At 33.8% G+C, this 24,765-nt stretch overlaps 1 long non-coding RNA gene across 1 annotated transcript; it reads left to right on the top strand.

Moving 5' to 3' along the window:
* Positions 1-1,330: 1,330 nt before the first annotated feature.
* LOC143676336 (uncharacterized) lies at positions 1,331-6,094 on the top strand. Its single transcript, XR_013172012.1, has 3 exons — positions 1,331-1,428; positions 4,640-4,811; positions 5,994-6,094. It is a non-coding gene; the product is annotated as an uncharacterized LOC143676336 (long non-coding RNA).
* Positions 6,095-24,765: the final 18,671 nt, after the last annotated feature.

Genomic DNA, 24,765 nt, shown 5'->3' with positions numbered 1-24,765 from the left:
TACTACAAGTTCATGAATATAATGACTCTATTACCATACTTTATATTTTAATAAAACCCTTTATGTGGATCTATTCAGTTTTTTCATATGTTGGTGCTTAGTCTAATTCTCTAGGAGCTATTTTGTTTATATAATATTAAAAAAAACAGCAAACAGGAATTTGGATGCTTTGCAATAGTGAATGATTAATTTTTTAAATCAAGAACAGGGAAGAGAGATTTTCTTTACTTCTGAATATTCATCATGTTTTAGTAATAAACAAGTTACCTTAAAAAATAGATGTCAAAGTTGGATTCAGATAATGTAAAGAAGAATATCCTGATGCAGTGTATTTATGATAGCTTCATTAAATACATTACAGCTTAATATGGTTAATGCATTTCCCCCAAACAATTCTTAATATTCAGTGGCAAATGCAATTATTTAAATAATAGTATATAATAAAATGATAAATATTAAACATATAATACCAAATATATAAGCTCATGATATGTAATTTTCTGCATTTAGCTAAGATACTATTTCTTTAAAAGTTTTTAGATAAATTTTAATAAAATAACCTCAAAATTTCTGAAATAATTGAAGTGTATTTTAAGAGTTTTTTATTTGTTACTGCTTGCCACTTAGATAAAAATCAGGTATTTCAAAAAATCTGTAAATATAGTACACAAATAGCAACACATGGATGATGTAGGAGATTTTAGATTAATTACAATATTTGGATTTGTTTTATCCATAGGCATCTATAGGCCATTTATGACAGTCCACACAGAAGGCACCATTATGCTTTAGTCTAATGGTTAATTAAACAAAACTCAGACTCTCCCTCCTCATAAAAATAATTTTTAAAAAGAGCAAAACATGTTATTTGTTTGATTATTCATGAACAATCATGTTCATAAACAGTAAAATATTTAGAAAAGTACAGATAGTATTCTAAAGCTGCCTCTTTTAAATAAGTTTTCATAAGATAAACTTTACCAAGTACTGAAATGTAATGAAATTGATCATTACACTTAAGAAACCTGAATTTTAGATCTTTCTCTGTTACCTACCAGACATGTATTCTCAGAATTGTCACTTAAATATTTGAACATAATCTACAGAATAGGCATTATGATACCTTTTCTCTTTTCCTCACAGGGTTATTGTGAGAATCAAATCAAGTAATTTTATACTTGAGAGCATCTTCTGAAACTGCCAAGCAATATACAAGTTTTTATTCTTATTGATAGACATAATTTTTACATATTCCTGTATACTGTTTTTCTTTTATCATGCTTTGTCTAACTTACTATTTTCTATCTCTTCTTTCCTACCTCTCAATCTAGTAAAAATATGAAGAAATTTCAAAGATACCCCCTTTACAAAATGTTATTGGAAAAAAACAAGAAAGATCTGAAAATATAAGCATCAAAGAGAAAAAGAGTAAGTGTTGTTCTCCTAGACAATGCATTACTCAGCTTTTCAGTCAACCAAGTTTTCATTACTATTATATATTCATCAAAAGACTCTAATAATTTCTGTGGTAGATTGAAAAATGCAGTCACAATATCTTGCCACCTCCAGTCAAAAGAGGTAGTCAATTCTTTTATCCTTAGAGTCTAGTCTGGACTTTAACCAATACGATATACTGGAGATGATGTTGTGTGACTTTCCATCCAGTTCTCAGGGGGCTTGTTGCTCTACTTTTGTTTGTTGGAAATGCTGCCCTAGCACCAAGTATAAAAAGCCTGTGTAGTCTACAGAGGAGAACCAGAGACCACATGGAGTAAAACAGAGCCAACTTCCACATCAGCTCTGAGGTTATCTTTTTTTTTTTAATTAATTAAAAAACAGCAAACAAAACAATAAGATATCATTCCATCCTACATATATAGTCAGTAATTCTTAATATCATCACATAGTTGTGTATTGCAGAAACATTAGAGGAACTAGTCAGTCAAGACACAACCTCATGAAGAATCGAAAATATGGTTTTTGCTTTTTTTTTTGTTTTCTTGGCATGGGCAGGCTCTGGGAAGAAAATATTGTTTTAAGCTGTTCTATTTTGAATTATTTCATGTCAGAGTAGTAAATAACATTCCATTTTCAAGGAGTAAGCCATATCTTAGAGATATTTTACTAAGTTTTCCCTATTTGTTTCTAGTTTTGATGATCTGAATTATGCAAAACCTTTGTGTATTCTACAACAAAACTGTGTGCTCACTTCATTGTTGATTCTCAGTTAAATGATGCAAAGTAGTAATGATTGAATTATAATCTGCAGTCATTGCCCAACACTGTGTACATATTTTCAGCTTGCATCCTGCCGATAAAATGACTATTTCTGTTTCCCCTTCAAGAGAGTAAGAACCATTGTAGGTGTATCAATTTTTTCTTTTGCTTTCCAGGTGAGATTTTGCTCTGTGCTCTTTTATATGTGGTGTTCTGGTCTCAATCCTTTTAGAGATTATATCCTACCTTCAGGTTACAAGACTTCGCAAAGCTACCATAGCATTTTTTAGACTACTGTCTAATTTGTGTTTTTTATGAGAGTTCTTAGGGGTGAGAAGAGCCTGAATTGAATGCAAGGCAATAGTTTAAATTAGGAAATTAAAAAAAAATTAATGTGAATAATCTGGATTTATAGATTTACTAATACATCATTGTTATATTTATACTCAGTATTGTTATTATAATATCATTTTAGAATAAAGAGGTAAGATTACAGGAAAATATTTGTCCATTTTTTAAAAACAGAAATATCTTAGAAAAGCATTATTGGGTATAATGCTCAAGGAATAACCCTCTGGTTACTTTTGAATCTAGTGCCCCACAAGAAATGAACCTATTTGGAATCATCTCCTCTGGATTATTGGATCCATTTCTTTTCTTGCCAAATATTTCATTTTTTAAGGATTAGGTTGATTGCTTAGTCTATAACGGGCAGATTTTCCCATTTGCCAAGAATTAAATTCATAACCTTTCTAATGGCACTTGGGAATGAATAATGATTCTTGAGATAGGTGGTTGTGACACTATAACAATTATGATCAAATTTGGAAGAAAGAAGCAAAGTATATATTGAAGCAAGAATGCTACAGTTTGCTTACCTCAGCACTTTTTTAAAAATTATTTTTATGTCAATAATAGGAATTTGCCACTAAGGGCTTTGCTATCAAAATATGTCAGTAGTTCAAGTTAAATTTATGAGGTATGGTTTGAGAAAAATTTTAACTTCCTTGTCCTTGGGATTTAATGAATTCTATAAGCAGACTTCTTTTTTCTCTATTTTTTGATTTACTATATTTGCAATAACAAGTTTATCTCTCATTTACCTTTTTTTTAAAAGTCTTACTAAAACAGGTTGATCTTGTTGGTAATTTATTGATTTTTAATGAAAAGCTTAAAGAAGTTTCAGAATGTCTTAATCTGAGTTGCATCTCATTTATACTTCAATCTGTTAACCACAAACTGAAGAAATAAAACCTTCAGCTTGTAAAAAGATAAACTATAGTACAGTAATAAAAACTTAAATAAGTATAAATATCACCAAATCTCCATGAAGATAGAGTATATTCCAGCTGAATAGTCTACTTGACTATTAGGTATTAATGGCATTCCAACTGAGAAGAATTTAGTTGATAATGTAACTAGGACAGAAATTAGTGGTTTATGGCAATTTCAGTGTGTTAATTGCACTGAAATCTTAATAAAAATGTATTTTCTAATGGAAGTTGGGACTAGCTAATAGCGTTATTCCTTGGCTTTGATGTCTCTTCAAAGCCAAGTATTTCTGAACATTTCAGTATCATATTTTTAAATCACTGCAGGTAGGTCCCTCTATATTGTCTAATTGTTTGTGCTTGTGTCAGAATAGATTACCTTTTATTATATATTCTATAAATTTCTGATTTAATTTCAAATTGTCCTCTTTTTAAATATGCATTCTATATACTTATAGCACTCTACTTAAATCTTCAGTTCTGGCTTAATTCAATGCTATTTCTTAGTTTGTTTTGATTCATTTCAGGAGATTCAAATTTACATTTGAGTCAAGTTTTCAAGAAGGACTCGATTTTTTTCTGAATCTTTCCCTCTTTTTCCTTCTATCTTCTGCCATCACAGCCCTTCATCTCTTATCCTGTTTTTCCTCAATATTCATCGAGAGTAAGGCCCTGGCTAAATAACTTTCATATTTTTATAGTAACACTAAAGTGTTGTAAATCTTAAATGCATGAAGAGAGTAGGAAGAAAAAAAAACAGGTGAAATCACCAAACATTACAGTTGAAAGCATACATAGTTTTCTTTTATTTCAAAATTTCAAGGAACTGAGTTGTGTTTTCTCAAAATTCCCTTCATTATATTGAAATATTGAAAATGTAATAGCTCAGAAATTTTGCAGTTCATTATAGGTTTCAGGTCAATTACCACTAGGTTAATTCTGCCAACAGGAAGACCTATATTAACATGAATCTGTATTTCTTGAAATGAATTTATTTTCAAGATGGAAATTCTAAATTAACAAATTATATTTATAGATGTAAATTGATTTATGAAAAAATGAATTAAAGACATGAACTTGTCTCTGTAAGATCACTGTAGTACAGTTTACTCTGTGTTTTCACAATTAATGATGCTATGTGTCTCCTACAGGCAGCTGTCAATGCATTTGGGTTTCATCAAGCTAGAGATTGGCAGTTCTTCATCTAGGAGATTGCATTTAGAAATTAGTCCTCTTTATGCACTGACAGAGTACAAGTTGGTTGGCCTTCAGGTCTGGGATCTTGGGTCAAGTCATGGATAAAGTTCAGTGGCTGAAAAACAGGTCGGTGATTACTATTTATAATTTGTTTTCAGATCATTTTATCATGCACGTGTACTCTAAGGCCATGAGTTGCAGTTCATAAATTGAAAAAATGAATAAAATATGTAAAACTAACTCTAGCAATTTACATTGTTAGATATTTGTTATATCCAGTGAAATTAGAATAACTGTGTACCTTAACTATAAAGCAGAGGGTGGACAGTACCAAAACGTCCTGTGTGATCTCCTTTCTAAGTTTTCAGGTGTGACTATTTTGAAGTATGGTACTGGTGAAGAATCAAAACTGTCATTGGAAAATATAAATTTCCTTGTGACTCCAATTCACAATTCCTTACTGCTATTTCCTTTATTTCTTAGTGTTCAATTTTTGAATAATTACTTTTTCTGCTTAATATGCAGGCAGACAATATTCTTTCTAAAATACATCTTCTATATTAGTTTCTAGACTTCTTGTCATTGGCAAGTCGTCATCTGTTACTATTTATCACATATTTTAATCTGTAAATTCTGCCAAACAGCTTAGACAAGCTGTTCAAAGCCTCAGAAGAAAATATACTATGTGGTTTTCTCTGGATTTTGCACTTCTTTATATCTTTATTTTATTCTTTTTTTTCTGGAGAATGTGTATAATTCATGATTAGGGTTTCCCCTGGGCCTCCTTTTATAATAGGTTTTAAGTAAGTATTTTTTAATTCTACATAATTTGTGAGAGAAATGTATAGTTATAAAAAACACAGTGTTGCTGTGTATGACTCCTCAACATTTTCTCCTCTAAGGACCTGAGTTGACATGGATGAGGGCAATTTTGTGATCAAGAACACAAAGCTGTGGTGTACCTCAAAAGTTGAAAAGTGACTCAGTAGAACTGAGTGTCTCTCCTTCTTCTACTTAAAACATATATTTAATCAATACTTAAATTCTTGTTTCCTGACATACACTTTTAGGCATGCTACTCTTTCTGCTCAGAATTAAACTCTCCCAGTCTCCTACCAATCTGATGAACTCTTAATTGTCATTTAGAATTATTTTAGGTGCATGTTTTAGCTTGTAAGCTGCTGGAATGCAATATACCAGAAACGAAATGGCTTTTCAAGAAGGAATTTATTAAGTTGCAAGTTTACATTTCTAAGGCCATGAAAATATCCAAATTAAGGCACTAAATTGTGTTATTTTTCTTTTCAGGTCTGTCTACATTCATAAACTGCAACATCTTTGAACTGCAGTCCATGGTTTTGTATTCCTGGTATATAGGATGTATTCCTTAAACTTTAGTTGAATTGAGTTGAATAAATTGGAATAGTTGTGTATTTTTCTATGAAACCATCCATACTTTTCTGTAATTTTCCATCTGACCAATGACAGGTATTTGAGAGATAGACGGGTTTAAGGGCACAGTCTTTTGAAATGGAGCAGAACAAAGCTAAATGATCCACAAAGAGATCAATGCCTAGAATAGAAGCATAATGTGCAAACCAATAAGCTTATGATCCTGAGGGCTGTAATGAAGCTAGAAATATATTTTCTCTTTCTTTGCTGTGGTATAGCCTTAAAGGATCTATATTTCCAGTCTTATAGGGAACAAATGCTATTAAACAGGTGCTATTAAAGTATAGTTAATTTTTGTTGACGAGGTTATTCACTTACTTAATGCAGAAAGGAAAACTAATATTAATGAAAGGGAATATATCTTAAAGTCAGCAAACAGAATTCAAAGATTTAAGGGAACATGTAAGATGACAAATTATTAAAAATATAAGCTGTATTTCAAATGAATTTCATAGTATCTTTTCTAAGCTTCATAGTGGAATCATTTAATTAAAATATTTGTATCATATTATCTTAAAATTTTAATTAGTAATGATTCTATGTCCTGTAGTTTACTTAATATTTGTTGCTGCAGAAATAAATTCAAAGATGAAGATTTTGATTTAGGCTGCTGGTTTGGTTGTTTTCAGGTGGATTGAGTTTTGGTTAAAGATAATAGCATCAAGGATATTAGCATATACCTTGCTACTAGTGTTTCCTAAACTTGTTGCATAATCACAAGCACACGGGGTGCTTCTAACATGCAGATCCTCAGTTCATTTAGGTAAATTTGGGCTGGGCATCAAGAGTCTGTTTCCTTTAACATGGGGTCCAGATGATTCTTATTTTTTCAGCATATTTGGAAAAACAAAATATGTACTCTATCTTAATCAATGCAAAACCTTGAAAAATTTGCAGATGTATTTTATCATTAAACAGCCCCTTTCCCATTGAAATACCCACTCTCCTCCTGAGAGCCATCTCCCGCCTCTAATCTGTTTTATAAGGGTTAGCCATGTGGAGCTGCCTAAATGCCCACTGTTTCCTCTGTGCATGCTGTTTCCTGGGCTTCAAATCTTTGGCCCACGTATTCCCTTCGCTTGGCTGACCACAGTTGCCATCTAAGCCCTAAAACTAGTGTCACCTCCACTAGGAATGGTTTTCTGGCTCCCTGTGCCTTAGATACATTTCCATTTATTGTACCTTGTATGTACCATGGTACTCACCCTTCCTCATTATCCTCTTCTCTTTCAGTCTCCCCAACTGGACCATGAGATTCTTGGGGGCAGGGACACTAATAACCACTAATAATCACCTTCATATCCCCAGCCTAGCATCTCACCTACATTAGATGCCTAATATATGTTTTCTAAATGAATGAAGAGTACAAATTTTGGGGGATTCTACCTTTATGATTTAACTTTTCTAACTATATAGTACGCAATCAGAGAATGCACCTTTTTCTCTGCTCAGGGTGATTGCAATCTACATGAACAACTGCCATACGTATTTTTATAATTAGCAGCTAGAGGTCATTAACACAAAAACTTTTTAATTATAAGCTAATTAAAAACTTGTTATTGAAATAATACACTACTTGCAAATAGTGTAGATAGTATAATTCGAAGTCCGCTTCTATAGCCCTCTTCAATTCATGATAGATAATGATTAATATTATATCTTGGAGATTTTTCATATCAGCTTCTAAAAACCAATACCATCCTTTTTATTAGCTGTATATTAGTCTATTATATACATGTAAAATGTATTTAAGTAATTCTCTTTTAATGTATATTTGAGTTATTTTTATTTTTGTGTCATTAATCTTGCCATGAATGTTCTTGCAGAGAAGAATATTTTTGGTTTAGGGAATATGGATTTTGGATGGATATTTCTGAATTACCCTAAAGAAACATTGTCACAATTTATAATCTCATCAAGAAGAGAATGCTTATTTCTCAACACTCTTACTAATTTTGTATTATCCAGTTTATATTTGAGTGATCTCGTATGCTGTTTTAATTAGCATGCATTTACATATGAGTGAACATGATCATCTTTTCATGTATGATAAGTGATTTGTATTTCTGAAGTACATTGACTCTATGTTCATTTCTTTCTTAGCAGCTGTTCTATCACAGTTTCCCTTTGCTCTAAGGGTCTCCCAAAGTTTATTTTTTCATGCTTTTGATTTTTAATTCTCTGTCATTTTTTGAAATTCTATTTCAGATATCCTATTTTGTCTTTTAATAATATCAACTGTTCTGCAGTGCTTTAACCATTTGAAAATACATTTATACCTCATATCAAGGCAGATTCTCAGTTATATCATTATATCCCTCTCATTGTAAGGTATATAGGCTACTTTAGACTTAATTTTTCTCATCATAGATTTGTCTCTACTGGTGTAGTTTGTATGTGTATGTGTATACACATGTTGTGTGTGCTTCAGTATTTAATGTAAATTGCTTTATACTACCTAATTGCTTTACCTCTCCTGGAGCTGCAGAATATTCAGTTCTGCATTTATCCAAAAACAGTAGATCATTTGCCATTGGACGGTATTTTAAAGTTTAACGTTTTGTTTTTAGCACCTAGTTTTAAAACTACTTTTTAAAGTTTGCATTTTAAAGCAGTTATGCTCTTATATTAACTTCCTTTAAAATGCACTTGATCTAGAATATTTTTTTTCATTTTTCCTGAGTCTCTCTCTCTCTCTCTTTGATCTTAAGGAAGGTGACATCCGGAAGGTAAGAAGAGAGAGGTAATTGACCTCTTGCCCAAGTTGTTCTGTTTGGTGAGTTGTACCACGTTGTCCTTGTGAAGTTTACAGTAAAAACCAAGCAGAGGTCTGGAGTAGGGGAACCAGCAGTGTTAGGATCAAAGGCCTAATTGTCTGTTTTCCTGAAGTTAGGGTTATTGGCAGCTGCCATTATACCATCCATGCTGCTGTCACCCGGCATAGCCAACCAGCATGCACTAATTGCAGTGGCCTTTTCATCAAGCGAGATCATCCCACTAACCACAAAGAGCTGTCTTTCCATTAGCACAGACAGTAGCCAGCTAGATCAGTTGGGCTCCTTGAGTATGATTGGGCTGTCATATTGTTATGATTTGTTCAAGTTTAGAGCATTTAGCAGATACCCTTTGCACCTCTCTTTGTACCTGAATACTATAACCTGACTGCCCCTATCATTTAAGAGGGTACTATAGCTTTTCAAAGTTCAGCAGTGCACAATTGCAGGCAGGCAACTGGTTTCTGACAAGAGATCAATACTGTCCTTCCAAACGCTGGAGTCAAGCTGCTGGGTCTGTCAGAGGGATGTGTGCTGTAATTGGATCATGGATGCTGCGAGTCATCCGAGTTTCCCTTCAGCACTGTCACAGCTGTCAGATGTCATCCCTTTGTACAGCTGTCACTGCGGGAGGGTTGGGGCTCTTTTTCCGTTCTAACCCAATGCAAATGTCCACTTAGCAGATGAATATTGAAGATATTAGACACTTCTTTATGCCTTTATGCAAAATAAAGATCTGTGTCATCTGTGAATTTCATGGAAATAAGTTGCAATTTATTCACTGTGAGAAAAGTGAAGTAAAGCCTGTAAAAATGAGAAATTATTTGGTTCAGGCTATTAAAAAATGAATATTTTATAGAATAAACAACAATATGCAGATATTTTTTCTTGAGATGGAAAAACTATCTAGTACCGTGTGGTTTTTAGTTGGATGATTTTTAATATATGTTATATATTTCTTTCACTTCTTCCATGTGCTTAGAAAAGAGACAAATCTTGAATAGATTTATGTCTTCTTAAATTATTAAATTTTATTGAAAAATATAATCCCAATATCTGTTTTAAGGTAGTAATACGATGAGATTTAAGAAGCATGATTATAGTTAGAATAAGGTCAAAGTCTCTCAAGAAAGTTTTAAAGACAAGAGGATGGCTTCAATAAAAAAATGGATATATTTTGTATCACAACATCCTTTTTCTTCTAAATGATTACAAATGGATTAGAAAGACATGCCCATGGTTGGAAAAGATTATATAACCAATAAGTGGTTTCTGCTAATTGTGGTCAATTTTGCTTTTCTCTTCATTAGAAGGATAACTTTCAGATAGCCTTACTTTTTACTTTGTCACCTTAACTTATGCTTATCAGACTACAATTTTAAAGTGATATAGCATAGCTTTTCAAAGTTGCAGGCAGGCAATTTTCTGCTGGTTTCAAACTGGTTTATTTTGTCACCTGCACTTATGCTTGCACCACCATATTTTTAAAAAATGGTGATTGATTAACTTCTAGAATTGTTCAGCTTGTGTCACATATACTTACAACTTAATATAAGGTAAAACAAAGAGCTGTCATTGATTTGGCTTTGGCAATTGTGTTCTTAATTCAGGAACTTTTGCACTGAGATAGATCTATGAATTTCCCTATCTTAGAATAACGTACGACTTTAATTGGTGTTCTTCTTACCCTTATTTTTCAGTCTCCCTAAGCTGATGTTGGAGTCATTTTTGGATGGCTGACAGGGTAATTTCTGATCTGGGTGGCTGGCTTCCTTTTTCTTGAGGTCCAGACCACACACCACCTTCTCTGTCAAACAGGCAGCTGGTGCCGGCCCAACTGACAGAGTAGCATGAAGCTTATTTTCCAATATCTAAACCCTGGCATACTGTCATCCACCCTGGGACTCCCTGGGTCAGCCCCTCAAATCCAAACTTCTTTTCTCCGTGTGGCATTATGAGGTGACCCCACCTCATTTGTAGCAGTTCAAGTTTTTTTGGATGATAGAATTAATGACCACTAAAATCAAAATCTTGACACTTGGTTCACATCATGGGATGGCAGTGAGGAGGGAGGGAACCAATGGCAGCTAAGCATGTTCAGTTTTTCATTTAAAAGATGAAGCCTTTGAAATGATTATAAGAAATGTTAATCGTTTAAGAAATATAGTGCTTCCGTCATCTCATTTAGCATTTTTCTCTCAATGTGATTTCAATTTCACAAGAAGAAGGACGAAAATCCTAGGAAAATTAAAACACTTTATTCATATACCATTAGTTGTTTAGTAATCGAATCCTAGTTGACTGGCTTGTATAGTAAAATGGTCTTCAGTGATTACTTGGGCAGAAGATAAAGGAAGGAATGAAGGAAAGATTTTAAACTTAGTTTCTTAAGGTTATTCTTCTGCAATGATAACTGTGAACCTTACATGCAACTGCAGTGATTCAAGTATGCAGTTTTTTTTTTTCTTTCATAAGGTTTATGGCTAATTACATCAGAGCTAGAAAACAGTCTTTTTTACATTTGCATTAATAAGGGTGTCACATGACCACATTGAAGTAGAAGTATACATCAAAGGTAGATTAAAGGTTGGTTAAGCATCAAGCCATGTTCCATATGTAAATTTATAGCAATGATGTGGTGTAGAAAGATAGCTTACCCTCTATTTCTCTGCTACTAAATAAAATTAAAAATTCACAACTCTGGTTTATGGGATTCTAAATGAATTTGATCTCTCTTTTGGGCAGGGCAAATAAGTGTTTTGTGATGTATTATTTTATAAAAAAAAAAAAAGACCATCGTTCTGGCTCATTTAATTTTGCGAGTGAATGATCTAAGATTAACTACAGACTAGTCAGTGCAGTTTAAAAGCTGAAAGCAATTTTCAGCCATGGATGGTAATGCCACATTCAGTCCACAACCGAATGACTCTAAATGACTAAGCTGCGAGGTCTTTGTATATGACCACAGGGCCTGATAAAGCCATAGGAACACAGTTAAAGCACAAAAATAGTTCCAATTTATTTGGTGCCATCACCTTAATGAGATTAATACAGACGTGTTCATGTGCCTAATTGGTGATTTTGTTTTAACTGGTAATGAAGGATTAAAACTTCAGGCAACAGGCTACTTGCTGCAAAGGGGATTTGAGGGGAAAAAAAGTTTTTAATTATAAAGAGAAGCCAGAGAAACTCACCCCTTCAATGTTAATAATGACTCTTTCTTTAAAAAGCCGGACTGAATAAAATGTGTACCCTGGATTGCTCTTGCCATTTTGTGAGAAAGGGTGAATTTATGAGCAGTACCTCATATTGTTTTTATTTACCAGCAGACACTTTGGTATATGAAAATTCATAGAACTGTTGAATCCTGGAGAAAAAGAGTTAAAAGTGAAAAGTCTTGGCCCTCAGGCTACAGTGGGATTTAGAGAATGGAGCATTTTATTTTAATCTATTTTTTAATGAGTTACTACAACTAGATGACCCATCGTTAGCTGTGCCACAAAATCCCACAAGCATCACAGTAAACCAAAGCATCTTTAGAGAAACTTCCCATGACTTGCAGTGGGGCTGCTCCCCCAAAGTCTAGTTGTAACCATTTAAATGCTGACACTAGTAAGCATGCTGCCAAAACACAAACACTCAGCCTGAGTCATTAAAATTTAATTATAAGGGGGCAGCTGAGCCCAGTTTGAGTTTTGAATCTGAAAAACCTTGTTTAAAAATATAATAAAACAAAGTCACCCAACCGAACCTATCAGCATCTTGTCTCTATTGGTCCAATGGACTCTATTTAAACAAAATTGCATATTTTATTGGAGCTCGGTATGTTTATAATCTTCCATTAAAACGTCCTGATTATTATTCCTCTATCACAACTGTAGAAACAACCATTGTTTATCTCATCATTGTCTGTGGTTAGTTGTAGAACCTGTACTTTGCGTATCTGTACCAGCGTGTTAATTTTGTCTTTCAGAATAAATAGCAAAGAAATAAACTACATCCCCACACCACCAAATAAATAAAGCAATAAGATCTGGGATATCAATTTTCCCCAGAACGCTTCCCAATACTAAGATGTATTTTTGATTAGGGAAAGAGCCCTGAAATGGAAGAATTTGGTCTTGGATCTTCTCTTATGAACCACTTTAAAAGGTCTCTGGGTAGTGATACTATGTGCTGTAAGTTGCTACTTTCCCAGAGAATGAAGACAGAAATATATTTTACATTTCTTGTCAGATTGAACTTTAAGACATCCTGACTGCTTTCTCTATAATTTAAACATCACAGCCAAAATGGCAACATGCTTTGTTCAGTTCCAGTTGTGTGGAGTTTTAGTGCTTCATTGATTCAGAGGAAGGCCGAGGCTGGCACGGGAGCAGGCGACGGAGTCACACTTTCACTGCAGCATGTCAAGCCATTATATCGGGGACCAGAATGTCACTGTGGTCTCAATGGTTCGTCAGCTGAAGGATATGGTTAACAAATGTAAAATCAAACTTCAGAGGAGCTGGTTTTCTGTGCTAAGTGATCTGTATTCCCTCTGAATTTACTTTCCCCTAACCCCGTGAAATTAACAGTACTTTCTGACATTCGACCCCCCGACCTCACACATAATAAGAATTTAAAAAGCACCATGCATGAGTGTGTCTCTGTAATGCAAAACTGGAAAAAATGACCATGTCACAGTTTTATTATACAAAACCTTCTCAATCTCCATTGCATGCTTCATATATGAGTGCTCAGTTTAAAGTTATTATAAAGAAAAACACAATTTTAAGAGTCATAATTCACTGTTCGTGACTTTTATAGACAATAAATTGTAGCAAATACATATTGCTACCAAAAAGCTTTGTACTCCATTAATGCAGATATTTACCAAGATAAGTGTTCAAAATAGTCCCCGGGAAGACTCTGATGGTTCAAAGGAAGGGGCTTCCAGGGAGCTGGCTGCCAAGGGTGCAAGTGCGCGCACAACGTGTAGGGCTCAAGGTTTAAGAGGCAGAAACAGAAAAGTGTTATGTGGAAACGATTTTGCAGTTATCAGGCTCAGGGGATGACAGCATACAAGAGTAAGAACAAGGCGCTGTGTGGCTTTTTCTTCACTGGGAAGTAAAGATTGGCAGCTGGAAGTAAGGCTTACAGACAGACCCGCACACAGGACCTCTTCACCTGGACTCATAATCACTACTCAAAGAAAACGCATTTACCAGGGAGAAGCGGCCGTAGCCATCAGAAGTGTGCTTAAAACACCACTTAAATATCACTTTATACGTTATTACTTGCAAACTGTGGCTTCGTATTAAATTATACTTGCATAGGCTTTTGCTTAGGTGCTGATAATGCTTTTGAGGTTGCATTGGTGAAGAAGAATTTAGGCTGCTTTGCGAGAGACGTGATCAGAATATTCCATGCTGCTGACAGTGACAGGGTGAAAAATTGCAGAACTGTACTTTCTTTCCCCATATAGATTGTAATTTTAATTGTCATTGTGGCCCTTCTGTTTTAATTATGGGACTTCTTTGATATATACCAGGACATCGTATTGAATGAAAATATGGTGCTATAATAGTCTCTTTATAATTAATGACCACATGTAGATCTTGCTGCATAAAAGGGAAGGAATAAATGAACAATTTATTTAACTAGGTTTTGGATTTCTTTCTGTCTTCCAGTGAATATAAAATGATCCCAGGGCTTCTGAGAATGTTTGATGTAAAGACTTCACAGAATAGCTGATAAAATTACTTTACAGTGGATTACTAAACATGTTTTAAATTCTACCCACAAACAGTAGTATGGTGTCTATTTCTAATATTGTTCATTTAATGTTTTATCTTAAACAAAAGACCTTTTAAATTTATTTTTGAGTATATTTTAAATGCATCTTCTTAAACACATTTTACTTGCAATATAGCTAATTTTTACAAGTAAAATGAGGGTTCAAGAAAGAGACCTTCGATACTCATTTCAAACTGCAAATAAAAATTCTCTCTGAACTTTTGCTTTCAAAATACAACAGCTCTATGCTGCAGTTTTCCTTTAAAGGAAGAATTATTATTTTTTTCTCAATTGCTACTACTACTGAGCAGAGAACTGTCTTTCCACAAATCACAAATAAAGCAATCTATTCACATGCAGTTGAAAGCCCCTGAAAACTGTGAAGAGGAAACAGAAAATACAGCAAAGGCTCAACATTGTTCTCAAACTATCATTTAACAGGCTTAGCATATATCAGGCTTAGCATATAGAACACTGTGACATAAACACGCTGGGCTCATATACATTTCAAGAGAGCGAGCCCTCTATGGATTTCTGGAAAGCAGACCTATTTGTCCAGGGTCTGTCACTGTAAAACAGGAAAATGCCCCCTGACAAGCTTCTGCTAATTTTATTGTGGCACGGAGTCCTGTGCATACATCCTCTCCAGTATGACTGCAGTTCAATTGCAGAGCACGATGAAATTGGATCGGCAGAGACAGGGACTACCCTGGGGTCAGCTGTGACCATGCCACTTCCATGTGATGTCTAGTTGGGGTGATGGTGTGTAAACAAACGCAGAGAATTGCAAATCTTGTCATGGCCACGCAGAACAGCTCAAGCATTTAAAGATGGTTGCCCGCAAACCTGACTGGAAGGTGGTTGTTCCGTGTGGTGGCTGAGGAAATACTCAATTCCTTGCCGGGGTTTTCTCCTTTTTGACATATCTGAAAGCACTGACCCAGCACTCTATTGCTGAAGGGATTAATCACTAAACTGTTTCTCATCGTAGTGGAAAGTCAAGAAACAAACTAATTCTGTTTGAATATTGTTCCTTTAAAGCTAATGCGCTGATACCAGAGACACTTTTTATTTATATTATCGTACTTTGATATATTTGTTTTTTTTTTAAACGAGGTAAAGCATCTTAGTGCCCTACTGTTTATTGAATTTAACACATTAAAGTTCTATGAGTTCTTGTCATTATTATGAACTTTCCTAATGTTAGAAAATAAAATATTATAGAATTCACATTTTCTGCTTATGAACCTAATTTTATTTAAATACTACTTACAGTACTCATTAAAATATACTTAGGTTTTCCTACCTTCAACCAATAAGATGTATTTTTTACCAGTTTTGCATTTGTACATATCTATTTTTCTGTTACTTTTCCCACATGACAATTACCTTTCATTACGAATTTATAAAATCATTTACATTTTAGCAGTTTAAATGTTTCTGCTGACATTTTGTAACTATTACCCTCTTCTAGAATGGCATATGTTCAGGCAGTTAATAAAAAATTAAATGGAATAGCACAAGACAAGGTGAAGCTTTGTATCGAGTGTTCTCCATATTTCTGAAAATACCATCTTTGTGTTGCAAACTGTGAAGTGAGGTTAGGGCTGTGCCAATATGTGTATTTGTCACAACTGTCACTGAGACCATGAACTAGCCAATCATGCAGCCCTTAATTAGACAGTTATATTTTGCTTTTCAGAAACTGTCCTCATGTAAAGTGGTGTCTGAGATTCAAGAAAGGTGCTTAGAGCTAAGAGGGCAAAGACTGCCAGCAGAAAAACACCTTCATTTTTTCAAGATTTATTAACTGCTGCAGGATTTCTTAAATATAGAAAGAAAATGTGCACTATAAAAGGGAATTTTATGGTTTTAGCAGGAAAGAAAGGTGTTTTAAGGAATATTGAAGTAGCAACAGACTGAATTAAACGCTACCATAGTGTAGCATGTTTACTATGGGTTTTGAAATTATAAATTAAAAAGATCATTCACATGGTGAGGATATCATAGATGCTTTAAACACCTTAATATATGTCCACAGTCGTGACATTGGTCCATTTGAAAATTCCATTTAAAATATTCATTATTAAAGGTAAATTATGTATTTTTGCCAAAGACCATCTATGCTTCTTTTAAATTCTAGAAACAGATCTATATATATAGAACAAAAATATATAGTTCTTTATATATTTTTAAGTAAATGAATCCAGAATTCTTCATACTCAAAACAGTGAGCTGTTTGGAACACTTTGCCATTTTTTAAAACATGATTTCAACTTTTCAAATATCTTTAAACACAGTTGTAAAGTTTCCTGGAGAATGAACTAGACAAAAATAAATCAGTAAAACCTTGTCTGCGCAGTTATTTTATCCTTATATGCATTTTCCTTCTCTGCAAAAATGCACACTAATAATACCCTTCTAATGATGTTCTCTCCATCCATTTTACGTGTTGAAAATGGAAAGTGAGAATTCATTTATCATTTAATTAATAAATCATCAACCTCTTAATGTTAGCCAGCAATATTACTTTTATATAAAAATGAGAGATTTAAAACTTACTCATAACCCTCTTTACTTGTGCTTGAAGTTATTATTATTTTACATGATTTCGGAGATCTTAAAGTTGTTAAGCTAATTCCAACAAGGATAGACAGATTTTGAATTCCTGAAACCTGAGGGCAAATAATCCTAAAAACTCCAATGACTGAAAACTACACAACATCTAAAGAGCCCTTTTTAAAGAAATTAATAATAAACTCCGATTTAGTAAGATATGCGGATGGAAGAAATTGGGGTTGGTTGGCTTTTTGTTTTGTTTTGTTTTTTTGACAGTGGAAATTTCATGTAGTTTAAAGAGAAATACCTAATTTGGAGAGACTTGCATGGTTCATCCCATTTTAAATCTTTATTCAATAGGCATATCATAGAAGTTTTAACAGTCATAGCAGATTAACCTTGCCTGTGCTTTTGGGGGCTAGTCATCTGATGAATTTACATGCAGCTGGATGAAAATGCTATTTGGAGAGAGATTGAGAGTTTATTTGATTAAATCCCTTTCTCCACTACCTTGACCTCTTTCTTGTGAAATAATCAGAACTGTTTAGCAAGAATATTCAGGCATTAATAATGAATTGCTTTTGAGCTGGTTTCTTCTGCACAGCAACAAACCCATTGGTGTCCTGCCTTTTTTTTTTTTTTTAAGCAATGCTTTATTTAATGAACACCATGATTAGAATTAGTGGACGGCATATCTTTGAGGAGTTTTGTTTTATAATTTGTAGACCACTTTATTGTTGAAGGTCTTCTTTTGCTATCTGTGGTATTAATTATTATGGCTTTTGCTTTCTCTTCTCCCCAAATCCCTCTCCCCACAAATTTGTATGAAGAAGTATTATATGAAGCAGGGCCAAAGGTTTTGATGTGATTGGATGAAAATTACGTGATTTATCCTTGTCAATTATATGCATAGTTTTGAGAGTTCCCCGAAAACTATAATCTTAAATAGTGGCTATTGTTCATGATTCCATTGTTTGTATAATTATACACTTTTCCCCACAGGGTCTTGATTTCTAACAATTCTGTTATTCAATGTAATCAGTCCACAGATATTTTTCTGAGCAATTACTAGGTCATATTTCTTAGAATTTTAGATTTTTAAGGAATATAATAGATCATCTAGTGAAGCCTATTTTTTTAGAGGAGGAAATTATATGCAAGGAGGTTTAAATTAATTCTCCATGTTTGTATAGCAACTTAGGAACAGAGCCAATTCCAAATCTACTCTGCTTTAAGAGAAAAGGAGTACAAGATATGGCTATTGTCCTTGTATACTCAAAATTTTGTTGAAAGGGCAAGATATTCACATGTAAAAAGTACTAGCAATTAATATTAGTTAAGATTAATGAAATAAGGACTTGTTGCCCTGAGAGCTGAGCAGTACAATTTACTTCTTCCATATCTTCTGGGATGACTCACTGGCTTTGTTTGACAGAGAACACTGACCAATATTTGGAAGCCAAAATGACTTCCAAATGTAACTCTGACACGAAGTAATGGGAACAAGTAGAAATTTTTTAAAGTATAGTGCTATCACTCCCGCCACATATAATGCTCTTGACAGTTGAGTTTTTCAGCAGGTGACAGATTTGCTGTATACATATCCTACTGCGCTGTCACCCATTATAAAGCGACGGTATCTTGTCTTCATACTAAATTAAGCTTCATTATAATTTGTTTCTTAATAACATGCACTTCACTGTTATATGTAAAATACCTGGCTTTCATGAACAACTCTATGGTAAAGCTGTACAGTATCTCATTTGCATTTGGCAATTATATTACATTACAATACATTAGGCTGCAGAAAATCTAACCTAACATCATAATTTAAAATAAAAGTTTCCAATGCTTTACAAGTGCAATACAAGTCAGGTTGTGGTAACACATTACACTGTTTCTCTGTTGAATAAAACCAAATCAGTTCATTATTTTTTTTGCCTCAAAAACATTCAAGAATGATTTAATTATTCAATAATAAGAATAATATTGTACTGCATGGGAAAGACTGTTTAGATTGTTCATAGGAAAGTAAATTTTTCTTTCTTGGTCATATATAAGCTATGTTTTTTGGTCATAGCTTATCATTAATATGCTAAGTTTACTGAAGAGGTTTTATGAGACTTAAATGTACCAGTAGCAATATGGTTGTAAAGATTAAATTTTTCTGAGTTTCAAATGTTTATATTTTTAATCATGGAGTAATACATAGGTCAAAAATACATTTTAAAAAATAAAAGAGTATATGAAATGAAATAAATCTTATAGTGACATCTAAATATAATTACTCTCACATTCCTGGTATATTTTTGATACTTTTATACAGGATCCTATTGAGAAACATGCAATTTTATAAAGTCAATGTTTAATTTGATCATAAGAATTTAAAGGTAGGGATATATGTCTGTGTATACATAAATATAAATATTTGAAGAATTCTGAAAAATGTAAAATTAATTTAATAATACTTGAGAATTAATGCTATACAATGTGCTCTATGGGCATATTGTGAAATATGAGCTTCTTACCATCAAGTATTTTATAGTTTTGTACTGAGAATGATATTTTGCAAATTAACCATAATATAAGAATAGAGACAGTAGCATGTGAAGAAATAAAAACCATAAGAATTAGAGGCAGAAGAAGTCACATTTAATAGAGTTTCAGAAACTACTTCATACAGAAAGTGTTATTTGAGATAAGGCTGCAAGTTCAATGCATTTACCCTCACCCATGATGTGATCCCTGCCCTCAGTGAGTGTGTGGGCTAGTTGCAATGAGATCGCATAGGAAAGGACAGTAAATACTTCCTGAGATAGTAGGAAAATCTTCATGAAAGAAGTCAGGTTGGATCACATTCTTAATGGGACAAGAGATAAGTAGACAGTGGGGGATAAGGGGGATTTGCATTCCGGGATGAATGAACAGCATAGGAACAGTTTTAGCTTGTGTATTTTCGGGGAAGAGGACTTGGCAGAGTGTGGCTGAATCACGGAAAGGTGGGTGAATACAGCAGATGATGAAACAAGGAAGAGAATAGAGCTCAAAACCCCTGAGTGTCTGAGGATCAGAGTGACTTCATCTGTCCCAATATTGTTTCATTCTTTTCTTCTCCCCCACCATTTCCCCCCCTCAAGGAAAAAAACCCTAGCAGCTTTGTGAAGTTCAATTGGAATTAGAGGGAGGAGAACAATTGAGAAATTTCACTTCAAATGGAGGCAAAAATCAGCTGTCAGAAATAGCCTGAGGGCAACCTTAAAACTCAAATGGCATTATGTCCCTAACAATGTTTCTGTTTAAGAAACTTTAGTACATTTCTTACCCAGTTTCCATTTAATAAAACTATGATGTGAAGTAGAGACCATAAGTGGGAAATTTAGACAACAACCCTTTTAACTAAGAAAATCAACAATCTTCCAAATTATGCAATTTAGTTGTAGGGTTAATTGCAGGTTATCATTCACCCTTCTCTCTACTTTGTGCTATAAACAAACCTTTATCAAAAAGGAAGTAAATTGACTTTTGTAAAGGCTTTCTTTACTCTTTGGCTGTATAAAGACAGTATCAAATATTTCAGTTTTCTTTATGACAGTACAGAGAAACCATCATGAATAAAATTAATTTTATCCAAGTTTATATTTTTAAAAACTATTTTTTATGGCTTTTTTTTTGGTTTCTTTTGCAAATAAACTTTTCTTCATTTAGGTTTAAAATTTATTAATTTTATCTTTATTAAGATGAGCTGGATTTTTAAAATATTTTAGAAAGAAAAATATCCAATCTAAATATACTTATATTTCCAACTGGAAATATTCCTAAATTAAGTCAACATTTATTACTCAGAGAATTAATGAAATACATATTAATCATGAAACTAAATAAAAGAGTGATTTTAGAATAATCACATTGGGAGAATCCTATGTTTCAGATATGTAGTATTTTACATTATTCAGTTCTGTGTAAAAAATACTTCTGTCGCTTTTTCAGGGGGTCTTCAAGAGTACAATTCAAAGAGAATGTATCCCTAGGATCTAGTGTAAAAGAAAAAAATGGGAGAAATTAAACAAAATATATATATTACTACCAATGTTGATTTATTTCCTCCTTCTAAATACTTAGGGGTGAGTCAATTTTGAATTTATGACTAAGTTCTAAAGAAGGATGAAATTGTAGTAACAATATAAAGTAGGTGCTCTGATTAACAGCAAGAGAAGCCAAGCCCTCTAATACTCAGGATATTTAAATGTTTTAAAGAATGTTTTGTTTATGTTAACAAACTTCCTGCTCTAATAATATGAGAGTGACACAACATTTTCGTGCTTTGCTTTACGTCAAAACTGAGCTCTGAATAAATCCCAGAAATCCAATTTACCAGTTTCTCTAAAAATCCAGAAGTATTAAACAGCAACAAAAAAGCACCATTCAGCTTTTCCAAATCATACCACCTGATTGAGCAGCAATTATCACATCATCCATCCCAATCCCTCCTGGCAGAGTTGGAGGTTCATGTCCAGTTCCAAATCCTCTGCTTTGTGATATTTTGCCCCATCGTTGGTTGCTCTCCTGTAGGGAGAGGTCTGGGGATTGTTATCAGCAATAGAGTTGATATAGAGAGCTATATTCCAAAACTGAGTTTGCCACACGAAAAGTGCCACATAAACAAGTATAGAAGTTCGTTACTTTAGCGTCCACTCGTTTTTCTTAAGGAGACTTCATTGTGTAAAGCAAATGCAATGTCTGGCTTTTCTATTGTTCCCTTTGGTTTATCCTCCAGGTCTGATATGGCAAATTTCCACTGGAACAGGAAGAATTGCATTCTCGATTTGTGGTGCCTTCTAATTTCACTTAGCTCTCAACGCCTCTTGGCACTTTTAGATTTTGTTACTTGAGGGCTACCTCATCATAGTTCTTAGCTTCCTCCTTCAGAATTTCTGTCCTTCCTTCTATACCCAACATCACTCCGTAAGAATAAAAGAAGGAATCTGCTGATCTTGACTATAGGTTGGTCATGGGACCTGGTCAAGGAATAAGGACTAAGAGAGAACAAGGAATCCAAGACTATTATGAGTGACTGTGAAGTGAGGTTGCAGCAATCAGGAAATCAGGAAGCGCGCCTGTCTGAAGAGAGTGGAAAATGACCGAGTGGGAGTCGGAGCTGCCCTGAACCTGATGACTGTGCCGTTGCGACCTTTCATGAGGTGTGGGCACAATGGTGGGAGAGAATCCACCTCTCAGGAGAGTGACAATAAGGTGGATGGTGCAGTTGCCCAGCAGGGATGATAGCTGACAATTTAGGGATGAACGAAAAACAAAACACGCAATTATACCTTGAGAAGGAAAAGGGAAAACATTTTTTTAAGGTATGGAAATCACGCCTGCGTCTGGATGGCTGTAGTTAAGTGAAAGGGTAAGTTCCAGTGAAAGAAGCAGTACTTAACCTGAGTAAAGAAGAGACTGAAGGGAAGGAAAGAAAGATGAGGTGGTCCAAAGGAAGGGGGCGCTCACAACAGAGAAACTCCATCTCCTCAGGGAAACAGTAGCTCAGGGTTGAAATTAGGGCTATTCTCTTGAAGAAAGTGGATATTCTTTTAGAGAGTTGTGATTGGGAAAAATAGTGGCGTTACAAAGATGTGTAAAAGGAACACTGAGAAGCAGTGAGAGCCTGGGAAATTATTTTATGTTGATAGTTCCCCAAATACCCTAATTGTTAGAATGGGGATTGTTTAAACAATTTCTAAGTTGTTCATCCATTTCTGGATGTTTATTTCTATAATCAAATTGTACACACTGCGTCTAGATTAATGTTCCTGGTGGTATCCAGTGACAGCCATGTGTAATTTTTCCTTGTAATCCACTGGAAATTTTTCCTACATAACTCTAGTCTTAATATATCCGAGTAAACCTAATCCCTCTTTATGAACCCTTTTGTCAAAAGCCAACACATCATTTGTGCTTTCAAGACTCCAGACTAAATTCCTTCTTATAATAATTTCTAATGATGCTAAATTCATTTCAACACTGATGAGGGAAAAATACATAATTTTCACCCCAGATAACTGCGCATATTTTAAGAAGTAATTCTTAGTTCATTTTAAACCTAACTTATTATATATAAAGGCTTATTGTTGACTTACTTTCTGCGTAGCACCTATTTATGTGAAAATTATTTTATTTTGATAGTGCTTTAGTCAATACATTTAGATAATCCCATGCTAGCATTTCCACAGATCTGGTGTCTTGAACTCAGCAACCTTATTTCTATCTGGGTATTTGAGAATCTTGAGAAACATGGAGACAAGGAATGAAGAGCAAGATTTGTAAAATATTTGGAGAAAACCTTTCAAACATTTTTACTATTATTAGGAATTTATTCTCGATATTGTTATGAATCATACATAGCAATATCATACATATAAACTAAGGTGGGCATTCTTGCCCAATGTGTTTTTCCAGAAGATCAAGAAAAGAAGGGAGAAGTAATTTTTTTTACAGTTGATATTCTGGCTTCATAAGAATTTTTCTCATGTTAACAGTAAGCTTATATTTTTTGAGTACCATTTCCTCTAATGTGAGGGTGTATCCTAATTAAATTCCTCAGTTATACTCCTCACATTAAGTATAGAAAAAGTTAAGTAATTTAAGCATTATGAGAATCTTATTATTCATAGATTATTTTCTCTATTGTTCATCATTTAAATCTGTTAGTTATTGATATACATGATAAAATATAATATTTTAATAGACTGTAGGACTTTTTTCTCTGAGAAAATAACTCAGAATATAATTCTCAGAGAATGCAAATAAAAGTAAGCACATAAAGACCTTGAGGTTAGATTAGCTATGAAATCACTGTGACCAGCTTAGAAATATTGGTAAAACTGCAAAGCTCTCTATTGGTGAAGTCAATAAAATAGTTTATACCCAGTCTTCAGTCCATTTTCTACATTAAAGTTAGTCTAAATATTAATGAAAATTGCAACAGAGAGAATTACATTAGTTTCTGACAAGATTATAGACTGCAAAAGGAAATTTACAATCACTTGTCATATCTCAGGCCGATTCAGAATCCAGATACCCTCTGTCTTGTCAAGGGTTTTACCTTAGGCCGTGTATACCCTTCCCACCTGCCGCACTTGTGGTAGGAATCTTGAGAGCAGATTTATTATTCCATCAAAAGCTTCAATGCTGGGACAGTCTACACTGATTATCAGAAATGTCCAGAACATTTTTAAAAATTAAAAAAAAATCAACCATTGCTACAGCGCATTTCTCCTCCTTTCTTTTCTCTCACACTGCAATGAGTGAGTGGTCAATGCAGAGCCCAATCCTTCCTTCTTCCCAAAAAAATAATAATAAGGAATTAGTATGCCCAGAAACTTTAAGCTGGTTCTAGGAAAATAATATTGTGACTATGATTTACTCATAGTTTTAGAAATACAAACTTAATCTGAATTATTCTCTTCCTTTAGATTTCTGGGAATATAATGCATATTTAAGTATCTGTGATTAATTGTAAG

Source organism: Tamandua tetradactyla, chromosome 3 (assembly GCF_023851605.1).
Source record: "Tamandua tetradactyla isolate mTamTet1 chromosome 3, mTamTet1.pri, whole genome shotgun sequence".
Taxonomy (NCBI): Eukaryota; Metazoa; Chordata; class Mammalia; order Pilosa; family Myrmecophagidae; genus Tamandua; species Tamandua tetradactyla.
Note: the sequence above shows the minus strand (reverse complement) of the source record. Positions and strands in the feature narration are given on the sequence as shown.